The sequence below is a fragment of the Sminthopsis crassicaudata genome, chromosome 3 (assembly GCF_048593235.1).
Source record: "Sminthopsis crassicaudata isolate SCR6 chromosome 3, ASM4859323v1, whole genome shotgun sequence".
Taxonomy (NCBI): Eukaryota; Metazoa; Chordata; class Mammalia; order Dasyuromorphia; family Dasyuridae; genus Sminthopsis; species Sminthopsis crassicaudata.
Window position 1 is genome coordinate 231,574,931 of NC_133619.1, and position 17,348 is coordinate 231,592,278.

At 33.8% G+C, this 17,348-nt stretch overlaps 1 protein-coding gene across 2 annotated transcripts in view; it reads left to right on the forward strand.

Annotated features, from left to right (window-relative positions):
• Nucleotides 1-17,348, forward strand: part of NLGN4X (neuroligin 4 X-linked) — a 454,011-nt gene that overhangs the window by 30,394 nt on the left and 406,269 nt on the right. For both annotated transcript variants that reach the window (XM_074300200.1, XM_074300201.1), the window contains exon 2: nt 12,316-12,484. The gene's annotated coding sequence lies outside the window, so the exon portion shown is untranslated. The remainder of the gene's footprint in view (nt 1-12,315; nt 12,485-17,348) is intronic.

Sequence of the window (17,348 nt, forward strand, 5' to 3'; positions counted from 1 at the left end):
AGGTGGCTTCTAGGTAGTCGACAAGACTTTGGCCTTTCTCCTATATTGTTCCATGTTATTTACTTTGCTTCACTATTCTCATTCTTATCTTAAAATTGAAACCAGTGAATATGAAAGTAAATTTTAATTTAATTTGAACTATATTACTGTGTTCCTCAAATGTATTCTTTTTACCCTGAAATAGTGATATATAAGCTGCAATTCTGTTTGTGGTAAGTACTGTATTATAAGATGACCATATGTTCCATGGAATTACATTTCTTTTTTGCCTTTGACAAAAACATGAAATCATCTCTAACAAATTCTTGATAAGCTTCTTCAAGGAAAACCTGTGAATCATCCTTTTTTTTTTTCTAAATCTTTTCTTTTTTTTTCTAGTTTCAATTCTAATATGGATATCCATATTGATATAATTCAGGTAATTCTCTGTTTTTTTTTTTTTTTGTTTGTTTGTTTTTAACTTATTGGTCATTAGATAATGACATCTAGTACCAGTAGTTAGGTTAATGTTTTAAACTTTATAGTTATAATTTTCAGACTTTATGATTGTTTTCCTCTTTTTTTTTCCTGCCACTCTGCCCTCATCACTAAAGAATCATTCAGCAAATATGTAGGAATAAAGACCATTTTGTGAGTTGACATGGCTGAATTTACCAGCATTCTGGTGAAAAGTCTTTCTCTACTTAGCTGGGGATGAGTTGGGTGAGTTTAGAAAGTAGATTCTGTTTGTTCCTTGGAATGTAAGTCATAACTCTACAACATGGCAGAACCTCTCAGAGATTACACTTTATTGGACTAGGCTCCATAAACTCGGTTCATCTCCATTCTATGGGGAGATGACAAAGTACTACTTGGTAGAGATTAGCAACTGCAACATCAAAAAGATCAGCATTAAAGAGAGTTGCTTCATTAGAGTACTGTATCTTCTCATTTTTTTTCTTTTTTCCCCCCTACTTCAGTATTGATTTTAATCTGTGCTCTAATAAATCAGTGGTCTGATAATTCAAAGAGAGGAGATTTAAAATGGCTTCCACAAAGATATCAATTTATTTTCTGGCCTGTTAGGATATAATCAATGCCATTTTTATGGATATTGGAGAGAATGAGAATATGCATTCTACTGTATGCCAGGGATTGTGCTGAGTGGATTTTACAAATTTTATCTCATTTGATTCTTATAAGAATCCTGAGACAAAGGTGATATTATTGCCCTGATTTTGCAATTGAGGAAATTAAGACATAAATTAATTGACATACTTAGGATCATACAACTAGTAAATGTCCCTAGCTAGATTTGAGCTAGGAACTTCCTGATTCCAGACTTGATACTCTATCTCTATGTGCCACCACCTATCTCTGTCTGTTATTTGGTGCTTGCCATGTACTACACCTCACAATTCTCTTTCATTGTCCAGCTGCATTGTGGCTGGATTCCAGATATACATACTGTTGAATAAGCCCTAAAGGGTGTCCATCTAAAATGCTTGTTGAGATCTAAATCTCGGCTTTAAATTTTGTTCATCTATTTCATCTTTCCTGTTTGAATAAATAAACTAAGTCATTTTAATGATTGTTGATTTATTCTAGAAGGTTCTGAAATACTCTGGGGATTGATACAAATGTCATTTTGCAAACAGGAGTATCTGAAGGACAACACCATATGCAGGAAATCTCTCCTTTTGACTGTGCTATAAATCGCCACCATAACAGCAAATACCATAGCTAGGCATAGCTATTCCTGTTTTAAGAACTTGAGGCTTTTGTACAGTCTATAAACCTTGGACTTCTATTATTTATTTCTTTTGAAACTTTTTTCCTGACATATTTTTCAAAGTCCTACCTTATTCTTGATCTGGGTCTGGAATCAGGAAGACCTAAGTTTAAATTGGTCTCAGACACTAGCTGTGTGACTCGGACAAGTCACTTAACTATGTATACCTCAATCCATTAGAGAGGGAAATGGCAAAATTATTCTAGTATCTTTGCCAAGAAAGTCTTATGGACAGAATCAGTGTGCTACCGCCCATGGGGTCACAAAGCTTTTTTTTTTTTTTTTTTTTTTTTTTTAATTTTTTTTTTTTTAATTTTTTATTTTATTTTATAATTATAACATTTTTTGACAGTACATATGCATGGGTAATTTTTTACAACATTATCCCTTGCACTTACTTCTATTCAGATTTTTTCCCTTCCTCCCCCAACCCCCTCCCCCAGATGGCAAGCAGTCTTATATATGTTAAATATATTACAGTATAATTTAGATACAATATGTGTGTGTAGAACCGAATTTTTTTTGTTGCACAGGAAGAATTGGATTCAGAAGGTAAAAATAACAGTTTACATTCATTTCCCAGTGTTCCTTTTCTGGATGTAGCTGGTTCTGTCCATCATTAATCAATTGGAATTGGATTAGCTCTTCTCTATGTTGAAGAAATCCACTTCCATCAGCATACATCCTCGTACAGTATCATTGTTGAAGTGTATAATGATCTTCTGGTTCTGCTCGTTTCACTCAGCATCAATTGATGTAAGTCTCTCCAAGCCTCTCTGTATTTCTCCTGTTGGTCATTTCTTATAGAACAATAATATTCCATAACATTCATATACTACAGTTTACCCAACCATTCTCCAATTGATGGACATCCATTCATCTTCCAACTTCTAGCCACTATGAAAAGGGCTGCCACAAACATTTTGGCACATACAGGACCCTTTCCCTTCTCTAGTAGTTCCTTGGGGTATAAGCCCAGTAGTAGTATGGCTGGGTCAAAGGGTATGCACATTTTGATAACTTTTAGGGCATAATTCCAGATTGCTCTCCAGAATGGTTGGATTCTTTCACAACTCCACCAGCAATGCATCAGTGTCCCAGTTTTCCCACAGCCCCTCCAACATTCATCGTTATTTGTTCCTGTCATCTTAGCCAATCTGACAGGTGTGTAATGATACCTCAGAGTTGTCTTAATTTGCATTTCTCTGATCAATAGTGATTTGGAACACTCTTTCATATGAGTGGAAATAGTTTTAATTTCATCATCTGAAAATTGTCTGTTCATATCCTTTGACCATTTATCAATTGGAGAATGGCTTGATTTCTTATAAATTAAAGTCAATTCTCTGTATATTTTGGAGATGAGGCCTTTATCAGAACCTTTAACTATAAAAATTTTTTCCCAATTTGTTACTTCCCTTCTAATCTTGTTTGCATTAGTTTTGTTTGTGCAGAAACTTTTTAATTTGGTGTAATCAAAATGTTCTATTTTGTGATCAATAATGGTCTCTAGTTCTCCCTTGGACACAAACTCCTTCCTCCTCCACAAGTCTGAGAGGTAAACCATCCCATGTTCCTCCAATTTATTTATGATTTCGTTCTTTATGCCTAAATCTTGGACCCATTTTGATCTAATCTTAGTATGTGGTGTTAAATGTGGGTCCATGCCTAGTTTCTGCCATACTAATTTCCAGTTTTCCCAGCAGTTTTTGTCAAATAATGAATTCTTATCCCAAAATTTGGGATCTTTGGGTTTGTCAAAGATTAGATTGCTATTTTTATTCACTATCTTGTCCTGTGAACCTAACCTATGCCACTGATCAACTAGTCTATTTCTTAGCCAATACCAAATGGTTTTGGTGACTGTTGCTTTATAATATAGCTTTAAATCAGGTACACTTAGACCACCTTCCTCTGACTTTTTTTTCATTAGTTCCCTTGCAATTCTCGACCTTTTATTCTTCCATATGAATTTTGTTGTTATTTTTTCTAGGTCATTAAAATAGTTTTTTGGGAGTCTGATTGGTATAGCACTAAATAAATAGATTAGTTTGGGGAGTATTGTCATCTTTATTATATTCGCTCGGCCTATCCAAGAACATTGAATGTCTTTCCAATTATTTAAATCTGACTTTATTTTTGTGGCAAGTGTTTTGTAATTTTGCTCATATAATTCCTGACTCTCCTTTGGTAGATATATTCCCAAATATTTGATACTATCGACTGTTATTTTGAATGGAATTTCTCTTTGTATCTCTTGCTGTTGGATTGTGTTGGTAATGTATAAAAATCCTGAGGATTTATGTGGATTTATTTTGTATCCTGCGACTTTGCTAAAATTCTGAATTATTTCTAATAGCTTTTTAGCAGAGTCTTTGGGGTTCTCTAAGTATACCATCATGTCATCTGCGAAAAGTGACAATTTGATTTCTTCATTTCCTACTCTAATTCCTTGGATCTCTTTCTCCGCTCTTATTGCCAAGGCTAGAGTTTCTAGTACTATATTGAATAGTAATGGTGATAGTGGGCAACCTTGTTTCACTCCTGATCTTACAGGAAAAGGTTCTAGTTTATCACCATTACATATGATGTTTACTGAAGGTTTTAAATATATGCTCCTTATTATTTTAAGGAATAGTCCATTTATTCCTATACTCTCAAGCGTTTTTAGTAGGAATGGATGTTGGATTTTATCAAATGCCTTTTCTGCATCTATTGAGATGATCATATGGTTTTTATTAATTTGATTATTAATATGGTCAATTATACTAATAGTTTTCCTAATATTAAACCAGCCCTGCATTCCTGGTATAAATCCCACTTGGTCATAGTGTATTATCCTGGGGATGATTTTCTGAAGTCTATTTGCTAATATCTTATTTAAGATTTTAGCATCAATATTCATTAAGGAAATTGGTCTATAGTTTTCTTTCTCAGTTTTCGATCTACCTGGTTTAGGTATCAGTACCATGTCTGTGTCATAGAAGGAATTTGGTAGGACTCCTTCAATCCCTATTTTTTCAAATAGTTTACATAGCATTGGAGTTAGTTGTTCTTTAAATGTTTGGTAGAATTCACCTGTAAATCCATCTGGTCCTGGGGACTTTTTCTTAGGAAGTTGGTTAATAGCTTGGTCTATTTCTTTTTCTGAGATGGGACTATTTAGACTACTTACTTCTTCCTCTGTTAATCTGGGCAAGCTATATTTTTGAAGGTATTCTTCCATTTCATTTAAGTTATCGAATTTATCGGCATAAAGTTGAGCAAAGTAGCTCCTAACTATTGTTCTAATTTCCTCTTCATTAGTGGTGAGTTCACCCTTTTCATTTTCAAGACTATCAATTTGCTTTTTCTCTTTCCTTTTTTTAATCAGGTTTACTAAGGGTTTGTCTATTTTGTTGGTTTTTTCATAAAACCAACTCTTAGTTTTATTAATTAATTCAATAGTTTTTTTACTTTCAATTTTATTAATCTCACCTTTTATTTTTTGAATTTCAAGTTTTCTGTTTGTCTGGGGGTTTTTAATTTGTTCCTTTTCTAGCAATTTGAGTTGTAAGCCCAATTCGTTGGCCCTCTCTTTCTCTATTTTATGCAGGTAGGCCTGTAGAGATATAAAACTTCCCCTAATTACTGCTTTGGCTGTATCCCACACATTTTGGTATGATGTCTCATTATTGTCATTTTCTTGGGTGAAGTTATTAATTATGTCTATGATTTGCTGTTTTACCCAATCATTCTTTAGTATAAGATTATTTAGTTTCCAATTATTTTTTGGTCTATTTTCCCCTGGCTTTTTATTAAATGTTATTTTGATTGCATTATGGTCTGAAAAGGATGCATTTACTATTTCTGCCTTACTGCATTTGATTTTGAGGTTTTTATGCCCTAGTATATGATCAATTTTTGTATAGGTTCCATGAACTGCTGAGAAGAAAGTATATTCCTTTCTGTCTCCATTTAGCTTTCGCCAAAGATCTATCATATCAAACTTTTCTAGTATTCTATTTACCTCTTTGACTTCTTTCTTATTTATTTTGTGGTTTGATTTATCTAATTCTGATAGTGCAAGGTTGAGATCTCCCACTATTATAGTTTTGCTATCTATTTCCTCTTGCAGCTCTCTTAATTTCTCTTTTAAGAATTTAGATGCTGCACCACTTGGTGCATACATGTTTAATATTGATACTGCTTCACTATTGATGCTTCCCTTTAGCAGGATATAATGCCCTTCCTTATCTCTTTTAATTAGATCAATTTTTGTTTTTGCTTGATCTGAGATGAGGATGGCTACTCCTGCTTTTTTGGTTTTGCCTGAAGGATAATAGATTCTGCTCCACCCTTTTACTTTTAGTTTGAATGTCTCATCCTGTTTCAGGTGTGTTTCCTGTAAACAACATATAGTAGGATTCTGACTTTTAATCCAGTCTGCTAACTGCTTCCTCTTTATGAGGCAGTTTGCCCCATTCACATTTATGGTTAGAAGGACTAATTCTATATTGCTTGCCATCCTATTAACCCCTGCTTATGCTTTTCCCCTTTCCTTCCCTTTTACCCTCCTATCCAGTATTAAACTGGTAAACACCACTTGCTTTTCACAGCCCTCCCTTTTTAGGATCCCTCCCCCACCTTAAAGATCCTCCCCTTATTTTACCCCTTTTCCTCCAAATTACTGTATTCCCTTTCCCTTAGCTTACTCCTTCCCTTTCACTTTTCAATGAAGTGGAAGAAGTTTCACCATAAATCGAATATGTCTATTGATACACGCTATGTTCATCTCCCTCCTTTCTTTCTCTCAGATATAATAGGTTACCTTTGCCTCTTCATGAGATGTAGTACCACCACTTTATACTTTTTTATGATATAATCTCCTTTCCACCTCTATTTTCTAAGACAAATTGTACATATGTTCTTTACATATTTTTTTGACAGAAGTATAGTTCTCAAGATTTCTTTTTACCTTTTTTAGAAGTCTCTTGAGTTCTGTATTTGAAGATCAAACCTCTTATGTAGGTCTGGTTTTTTCATCAAAAATAGATGGAATTCATTTATTTCGTTAAATGTCCATCTTCTTCCCTGGAAAATGATGCTCATTCTTGCTGGGTAAGTTATTCTTGGCTGCATACCAAGTTCCTTAGCCTTTCGGAATATCATGTTCCAGGCCCTTCGTTCTTTTAATGTGGACGCTGCTAGATCCTGTGTTATCCTTATTGTGGATCCTCCATATCTGAATTGTTTTTTTCTAGCAGCTTCCAATATCTTTTCCTTTGTCCGATGGTTCTTGAACTTGGCCACTATATTTCTTGGCGTTTTGATTTTAGGGTCCCTTTCAGTAGGTGATCGATGAATTTTCTCAATGTCTATTTTACCCTCTGTTTCCAGGATGTCTGGGCCGTTCTCTTTGATAATTTCCTTGAAAATAGTGTCCAGGCTCTTTTTTTCCTCCCATTTTTCAGGGAGTCCGATTATTCTCAAATTGTCTCTCCTGGATCTGTTTTCCAGGTCTGTTGTCTTTCTGGTAAGGTACTTGACAGTCTTTTCAATTGTTTCATTTCTCTGGTTTTGCTTGACTCCCTCTTGGTTTCTCCTTGAGTCATTCATTTCTACTTGTTCCAGTCTAATTTTCAATGATGTATTTTCTTCACTCACTTTTTTTATATCTCTTTGTAATTGTCCAATTGAGTTTTTATCTTCTATGGAATTTTTTTCCATTTTATCCATTTTATTTTTTAGAGAGCTGATTTCTTTTTCCAGCTCTCTAATCCTGTTTTCCTTGGAGTTGTTTACCTTTTCCAGCTCACTAATCCTGTTTTCCTTGGAGTTGTTTACCTTTTCCAGCTCACTAATCTTGTTTCTCAATGATTTGATTTCTTTATCCATTCTGTCTTTGAATGCATGGGATGACTTCTCCAGGCTCTCTTGCCAAGCTTCCCTTTCCTTTTCCCATTTCTCTTCCAGCTCTCTTGTGAGAGCCTTTTTGATTTCCTCTATGAGGTTCTTTTGTATTGAGGAGCAGCTTATATCCCTCCCAGGGGATACATCTGGGGACATTCTGTTCCTAGTCTCCTCAGCATTTGAAGTCTGCTCCCTCTCCACACAGAAGCTGTCAATGGTTAGAGCCCTTTTGAATTTTTTGTTCATTTTGTCAGAGTAGGAATCAAAGAAAACAAACTGACAAGAGAAACAATTGGTCTGTTTTGCGGGGGGATGGGGTTGGATGGTATTAATGGGCTTCCTCTACAGACTGGGGGTAGGGCAGCAGAGAGCCACTAACAGAACAGCAATGACTGTACTGAGTCTGCGCTCTGAGGCTCTGAGAACGCACCCAGTCAGTCCAGGTGGGGGTTGGGGGTGGCCGGGCTCTGAGAGACTCTGGCTTTCTGGGGTTTTAATCTTCACCTCCGGTGTTTACACCCTCTCTGCTGCTCCTGGCTTGCTGCCAAGACGGAGCATCCACACTGGGGCAAAAGCCCTTTCGCAGAAACTGCAGAGATCACACCCCTCCCCCTCAGGTCTGAGCTGTGTGAGCTGCCTGTCTTGCTCTGGCTGTCTGCCCTCAGTCTGCGCCCAGTCTGATTGACCCTCCCCCGAACAAACACAGACCTTTTCTGGCGACTTTCAAGGATGTCTTCTCTTGGTGATAATTTGTGGATTTCTTTCTGGGTCAAGCATTAAGTCAGAGGCTTGTCATGAAGTAAGTTCTGAGAGAAAACGAGGAGCTCAAGCAGCTGTCTGCCTCCACGCCGCCATCTTGGCCGGAAGTCTCCGACAATTCACAAAGCTTTTCTTAATTTCTCTTATATGATCTCTCCAACTCTGTTTCACTGAGTTCTATATTTCTTAGTTATTTTGACCACAAAATCATAGTATTTTGAAGTTGTAACACCAACTTGGAATCCAAACATCTCATTTTTCAATTGAGGAAACTAAGGAAGAAGTTGAGTGAATTATTTAAAGTCATACAGCTATTAAATGTCTGAGATGGGATTAAATTTAGTTCTTTTTAAGTGCAAATATTCTATTCACTATTCTATAATTGGTTGAAATCAGGAATTTTTTGATATTTTAATTTTATTTAGTGTGGTCTAGCATCCTAAATGCCTGCCCTCTCTGATCTATTATTAAAGGTAGTGATAAAGATTATTAAAGGTACTAATAAATAGTGCAAGATCCAGAAAGAGGCCTGTGAGACGGCATTAAAGATGATGTATTACTTTTTTTTCTCTTCTCTGTATACAAAGGATAACTTGCCTATCCATTTGACTTATAATTAAATCAATCTTTTTCTATCCCTGTCTCTTTCTGTTTGTCAGTCTCTCTCTTTCTGTTTGGGTGTGTGTCTCTCAAATTCTCTTATAAGATAATTTATATATATATATATATATATATATATATATATATATATATATATATATATATATATATATATATACATCATTTAACTATATAGTACAATATTTTCATGATTTCCTTTACTTTTGTTCTTTGAAGTTCATTATTGGTTCATTATTGTAGCCTGTTTCTATTTACCACATGAACTCTCTATTGTCTGCTCTTTGAGGATCATTTTTAGTTTCTTTGGAGCCAATTATTCCACAATTCTCTGTCCTAAAGCAACACTGGTTAAATGTTAGTATTGAAAAACAAGGTATTTTGCTTTAACAGGAAGCTTGGTAAATATACATTGTGATTTGCTGAAAGTAATCCAATTTGCTTTTCTTTTCAACCCTGGGCTGAGTTCATTGTCCAGCTGCACTGTGGCTGGATTCCAGACATATCTAAGCCCTAAAGGGTGTCCATCTAAAATTCATGTTGAAATCTAAATCATGACTTTAAATTTTCATCTATTTCATCTTTCCTATTTGAGTAAGTAAACTAAACCACTTTGAATGATTATTGCTCTGTTCTAGAAGGTTCTGAAATATTCTGGGGATTGATGCAAATGTCATTCTGCAAACAGGAGCATCTAAAAAACAATATCATTGACAGGAAATCTCTCCTTTTGATGTGCTATGGGTCTCCACAATAATAGCAAATATCATATTTAGGCATATGCTGATTTGATTGGAGGGTCTTATAAACAATGTTATTCTATTTCTCTATCTCATCATAATTTGAAGCAGATATTGCCAAATTTTAAAATACTAAGTAATTAATTATAGTATAAGAGATATTTAATGAAAATATTTTCTTCTGAATTTATGTCTTCTCTTATTTTGGATGTAATGATTTTTGTTTAGGCAAAAGATTTCAACATAGCATACATCTCAATTTCATCTTCAAAGGTAGTCAATTCTAGATCAGTTTCTTTTTTTGTAGTTTTATTTTTTTTAATTATTTCTTTTAGTTTATTAATCTATTAAATAGCGTTGGTTAAATAACAATTTGCTATGCTTTTTCTATTGTTAATAATTGTTTGTATTAAAAATGCAAAACTTATGGTACCTCTTAAGAAACTAATTTCTTGTCATGTGGATGTTAAGTTTGATTGGTTTTGGGAAATGATACTCTTTTAATATGTTTTTTAAAATTAGTATTTGAATCCTCCCTGCCTGAGAATTCATTCTCTTCTCTTTTTCTCCAGTTCTCTTCCCTGAATTTAAAAAATTATATCAGGAACTTTTATTCAGTTGTGTTTTCTTAACAGTTAAAACAACAATTAAATAATTTTATTTATTTTTTTAAATAGTAATGGAACAACTTTTGTTCTATAAGTTGAACAACCCTAGTAAAATGTAAAATTAACAAAAAGGGGGGATAATATGGAAAATCATTTGATCTATTGTTCCAATATGAATATTGTGAGAAAAATCATTACAAATTTAGAATATCAAAAGAAATGTTTATTTCTCTATTTAAAAAAAAAATGTCAATATAAGTATAAATCTGCCTTGAGGAGGTTAGACTAAATTTTGAGAATCATTGCCCATATATTTAGCACTCCATGTCAATGTTGATCAGATTTTACCATTCCAGAGTTTAAGGATGTAAAAGTAGATGGAATTATTTACTTAAATTTCTTTCAAAGTTGGTTAATTTTGGAAATATATGAAGTCTTAAAATATAAATATTAAAAGTTTAGGGCATGAGATTTGTTATTTAGTCTTTTCTATTTATTGGAGACCTTGATAAAGTAAAAGTAGTTGGAAGAATAGTAAAACTGTAGGGGAGATATAAAAGTATATAAAAGGTATAAAATATAAAAGTTATAAAAGTATTCCCTTCTCCCTTACAATGTGTGGAATGAGATGATGTGAGCAAATTAGAGACAAACACTTGCCACATTCTTTCACTGGCAAAATTTGTAAATCAGTTCTAGTTGTAATTTGGAACAGCTTTTTCCACTCCCATTCCAACCCCAACATAGCTCTGGGGGAAAGACTATAAACATTTATCTGTGAATCTATAATTAATTATTAAGTATCCACAATATTCCTAAATGAGCACAAAAAAAGGTAGTATTTGTACACTGACAATTTATGGAAGAAGAAAAAAGAAAAAAATTTGCCATGTGGCCACTGGCAATCAGTTTATCAAGTCTGGATCTTAACTGCACAATTTATATTTTTGTCACCAAAAAAAAAAAAAAAAAGTGTACATAAGCAGTGATGTACACTACCTAGATGCAAATGTTATTTCTGACATTGAGCAAATCAGTTAATTTTTCTAATGCACTAAGTCTGTAAACTAGGTATGGCAAAAGTAACTTTTCAGTGCCTCCAGGGAACTCATCTGTTAATTATAGAGGAATTGATGATTTGCCTTTATTCAGGGAATTTTCACACTGGGAGTTGCACTGAGAGGATCATAGCTTTTTGTTCTTTCCTTCTACTCCCATTTGAAAATAAAAATGGAGATAACAATACCATTAATACTCACTTCATAGGGATGATATGATGCTCAGGTGAGATGTCTGTAAAGACCTTAGAATGTTATGTCATCTTTATCATTACATGCATGCAGAAGTTTGTTCCCAATTTAGATTCAAACAAATTCACAAAACAGCCTACTTTCATGTACCTGGAATTTGTCACCTAAACTATCCTAGTTATATACACTATCCCATCTCATTATCCCCTAAGCTATTCTCAAACATCTAAAAGAAAAATTTAAATGAGTTTACAAATGAAAACATCTCACACCTAAGTTTATCTACAAACTTAATCAGGAGAAAAAAACATAAAACACTAAATTTTTTAAAAAATTAAAACACTCACCTAGAACAAGAAACATTTTAAAAGTTATTTTATCTGACTCATTCCATGCTCACTAATTTGACTGAATATTCTAACTTAAATCTTTATAAGAGATGATTCAAAGTCAGCTGAAAAGCTTAGTACTAGGGGTAAAGTAGAGATTTGTATTTTTAAGAATATTTTATTATAGATAAGATAAATTTCCTAATATGATATGTAGGAGGAAATTGTGTTTAAACATACCAGAGAGAATAAGCTGCAATATACTATAAGTTGAAATTTTCAAAGGTATGTCAAAGGAATTTTCATTCTTATCTACTATGATTAATATTCTTTTATACTTTGCCCTAGGTATATGTCCTTGACCCTCAATTCTTGGAGAGTTGGAATGGCTGTGCACATCTATATCAGCTCTGCAATCTTCAATTGCAAAGATGAAATTGTGTGGAGAGACTTATTTGAAACATTATCCTAGTTTGGAATAAATTATCCTTATCTTCAGCACCTGATCTCTCCATGGGTATGTATGCACTGATAAATTTGGTGGGATTCCATTAGAAATGTTATGTAAAGATTATCATATTGACATTTTCAAGTAGATTAATCATTTTTAAATGTTAATTAAATTGCTCCCTCACTTTCACTAACTATATCTCCTTCACAAAGTTGTTTTGAGGTCAGTACTTTAACAAACTACATATATGTAAATTATTGTAATTGTTTTTATTTATAAAAACCTTAGGTTTAAAGATTTTTAGAGCTGGAAGAGACCTTACAGATCATTTAATTTAAATCATCATCTTTATAGGTAAGGAAATTGAAGCTCTGAGAGACTGAGAAATTTGGTCATAGCACTATTAAGGGGCAGAGCACTTCCTTGATTTAACCCAGATGTTTCATTATTTGAACTACAGATTCGACTTTATTTGTTTCAATAAGCTATAACTGAAATACCATTATCTTAGAAACATTCTTTTTATTATATATCTTTTGATGCATTATCCATTTTTATTATATATTTAAAGGAGTTCGTATAGAAAGATAATTGAGGAGAAGAACCATTTTTTCTTTCTTTGTGTTCCCACCTTTTAGCACTGTACCTGGCACAGGGTAAACACAAAATAAGTGCTTGTTGACTTTTGTTGCTTTGTAATAGTTATAAATATTATTTGAATAAAATCAGATATAATTATTGAAGCGAAAAAAATCTGGACAAAAAAAATCTGGGACTGGGCAAGTTAATTCATATTAGTCCAAAGTAATCACTATTAAGAAGTGTTGTTCTTTTTGTCATTTTTAAGGCCTTCCATGATAATAAATCATTATTTAATAGTATTTTTGGCTCGTAAATATAACTCGAGTTAGAAGTGCGCTCCTGACATTATCATTTTCCTGGCTTGTCCAGAATTTCAGTTATCTGACACATTCTCAAGAGTAATCACTAACTTCCCTTACAGTCATAAGACTCTCAGGCTTTAAAATATAATAATTTTGTTTTCAAGATAATGGAAACAGGGCTTGGTTCGGCACTCATATAAAGTTAATACCCACCATTGAGCTATTTTTCTCCAAACAACCTGCATAGTCTCATTGAATTGTAATATTGTCCTGGGTAGGATTATAAAAGTATATTTTTGGTTTATTCCTCCACATAGATGTTGCCAGAACCATAGCCCTGTATTTTGGTGGTTTTTACAAGTATCTGCAACCCCCTCTGAATTGCTTCCTTTTACATTTCCTTATCATATATTGTTTTCAGTACAGTTCTCATCTTCTCTGTCTCCCACACATCACACCTTTCCTCTTCCAGGTACAAAAATTATAAAAATTGATTTATATGGGAATAATACTTTGGATATATTTTATAGTTCAGAAATATAACACTTCTAGACTCAGGTGATTCTGCTAGTCTTATTGCCTTATTTATATATTAGTTCCCAAAGGCCTAGACCTTATTTATCAGGGATCCTCAGGAAAGCTATTGGACCCATTTCTTTGTACCTTAAAAACATTTTTCTTTCCCCAACTCCTAATAGACTTATGGTGGCTTAGAGTTATTGACTTCATGATCAGATAATTATTTTCCCAATTTACACCAGTACTTTCTACTGGACAAAGACTTTGGGAAGCACCCTACTCTCTCCTTTTCCTTTGCTGTCATCCAGAGCAGCTGATCAGAGTTATTCAAATTACCTGGAGGTTTTTGGCCAGTAAATTCATTTACAGGGGACTCTCGCTGCCACTAGACCTGATTTAACTTTGTATCCTTGCTCCGAATCCTAAGGGGGTTGCAGGGGAGCTCCATGTGACTCCCTCTACCCCGAATCCTGTCACTAGACCTCACTTAATCCTATTGAGGTATATACCTCCTTATTAGGTATTTACATCATGATTTGGTTCAAGTTACCTCATCATTTTGAGGTTCCCTATTACCTCATCAATATCACCATAATCTCCCCCAATTCTTTTTCCTTTTCCCCTTCTCAGAAGGTATCCAATATAATAGATTTTTAAGGACAAAGTCAAATAAGAGGAAAAATCAGCATAATTGATCAGTAAATAAAAAAAAAAAAATTGACAAGATAGGAAATATACAATTGTGTAATCCTATCTCTGTAAAGGGATGGGTTAGGTATTATAGCTCTTCCTTAAAGCAATGCTTTATAATTTTGAAGCAATGATTTCTGATTTTTTTTTTCAGAATTGCTCTCTCCATTTAAGTTGTTGAAATCATTTTACATATATATATATATATATATATCTTATAAAATATATATATTTTACATATATATATCTGTGGATATTCTTTCCTCCCTAGGTTTTTGAGACTTTACTCCTTCTTAGTTTTCCTCCTCACATAGATTTAATTTTCATGTCTATGTTGATGTTCCCTATTTCTGTGTATATGGCCCAAATCTCTCTCCTCAACTGTGGCTCCATAGAGGACTATAGTTGCCTATTGTGTTTTAAATTTGATATCTTAAAAATCTTCTCAAGTTCTGCATATCCAAATGATCATTATTGTTTTCCCATAAACCAAACTATCTTCTGACATATATCATTTCTCTGTAGAATTCTACGATCCTCTTAGCTGCCTAATTCTTTCTCATTTCTATCCTTTTCAATAAAATAGATTGTTTTGCTATTTATATTTGTATGAATCATAGGAATTACCTAATAAAGGCTTGTTTAATAATTGATCATTCACTGATTTATCCTAATTTTCCCTATATTTCCAATTAGTTGTTAGATCTTTCTGTATTATTTCCATAACATTTCTGTTTCTATAACAACTCATGTCTATCCCTCTTTTCTACTCATTAAGTCAATAACATAGTTCAGAAGTCCCTTTTAAATTACTAATTTGACTATTAAGTCATTATTAGTCTCCCTTTCCCAGATAATTTCCCCTTTTCAAGTCTTCTTCTATACAGTTTTCAAAATGGCTTTGTTGTTGCTGTTTAATAATTTTAGTTGTATCAAACTCATTGTTACCTGTTTTTAGACTTTCTTGGCAAATATAGTGGCTATTGCCTTCTCCAGTTCATGTGAAAAATGAGAAAACTGAGGCAAAGTGATTTACCAAGAGTCACACAAGTACCTTTTAGACCTTAGTTTAATTTAGGTCTTCCTGTTTCCAGGCCTTCTACTCTATCTACTTTGCTACATAGTTGTCCAGAAAGATTTTCCTAAAGCATAATTCTGGACAGATTACTCTTCTACTAAATAAATTACAGTGTTCTCTTTTATCTCCAAGATAAAATACAAACTCATTTTAGCCTTTAAAACCTTTTACAATCTGGCCCCATTTACCCTTCTACTGCTCTTAAATATCATTACCCTTCAGTCACAGTAGTCAGATTAATCTGGCCTTTTTGTTGCTCCTAACTCTATGTCTTTGTATTATCTGTCCTTCATCTCTGGAATGCGCTTATTCCTTCTGTCTATTTTTTAGAATTCATAATTTACTATAAGTCTCAGCTTAGGCAGCATGTTCTGCTGACCAATCCTTCTTCTCAATCAGTCTCCTCTTCTCATTGGAGATTTTTCTTCTTTATTTATAATATGTACACACATATTCATACATACATACATACATACATATACACATATATACATACACTCAAACTTAGATATGCACATATCATTTCATTGGCCTAGAAGATAAGTTTCTTGAGATCAAATTCGATTTCAGTTTTGTCTTTGAATTCTCAGTGTCTGGCACATATTAGATATTTAATAAATATTTGTTGATTGATTTCTCATAATTACTGAGATAGTAAATGGCAGAACCAGTCAATTTATCCATTGTTTAAATATACATTTATTAATGACTAAGTGTTCAAAACACAATATGAAAAGCTTTGTAATTGAAAATATTTTATATACAAATATTTTCTACATTTTGGACTTTTTAGTGGACTGTAATAAGTCAACATAGTGTGACACAGTGGGCTTACAAGCACTTATACCATCTAAAGTTGCCATAGAGTTCAGGATGAAGAAGGAGATAGTATTGCTATGTGCTTCAACCTTTATACCAAATCTCTGGAGCACTTAGAGACACTATTTTAGGAGAGGTTCAGTTTAGTGATAAACTAGATAATATCCCAAGTCAGGTGACCAGGGGGCCATGGGAAAGTTAAGAGAAGCTGAAACACTTGACAAAGATCCCAAAATCCCACTTAATAGCTTTGCCAAAGCACATGGACCCAAAAAGTCTTGAATTTGATGCTTCCCCTTCCCCACCCCTAACTAGTCCTTTAGTTGGAAAATCATAAGACTTCGGTTCTGGTTAAAAGACCAAAAATTCTTCCCTAGAGATTAACCAAAAACCAATGAACTAGAGATCTGGGCCTGCAAAAGACTTGGGGGAGGGGTACATGATTGGATTGTCAAATTTCTGAAAGGTTTTCTTGTTATATAATTGAAGGGCTGTCAAGTGGAAGAAGGATTAGGCTTGCTCTCCTTGGGCCCTAGGGCAAAGCCAGGAGCAGTGTATGGAAACTGCAGGGAAGCTGGCTTTGGTTCAGTAGAAAGAAACATTCCCTTACAATTAGAGTGAACCAATGCTGGAATGGGCTGCTTTGGGAGGAATTAATGTAAATCCTCAAGCAGGAATTGAATGTATTAGAGATATTGAAGAGAATATGTGAGTGCATTCTGTGCATTTTCACTAGCAGTCTCCCATTACTGGACCTCTTTCTTCATCTCAGCCTCTTGGCTTCCTTTAAGTTTTAGCAAAAATCCAGTGTTTGGCAAGAAATCTTTCCTAGTTCTTTTTAATCTTAGTGCTTTCCCTCAGAGATTACCATGTATCTATCTTTGTCCAGAATTGTTTGCATGTCATCTCCCACATTAGAATGTGAACTCCTTGAAGGCAG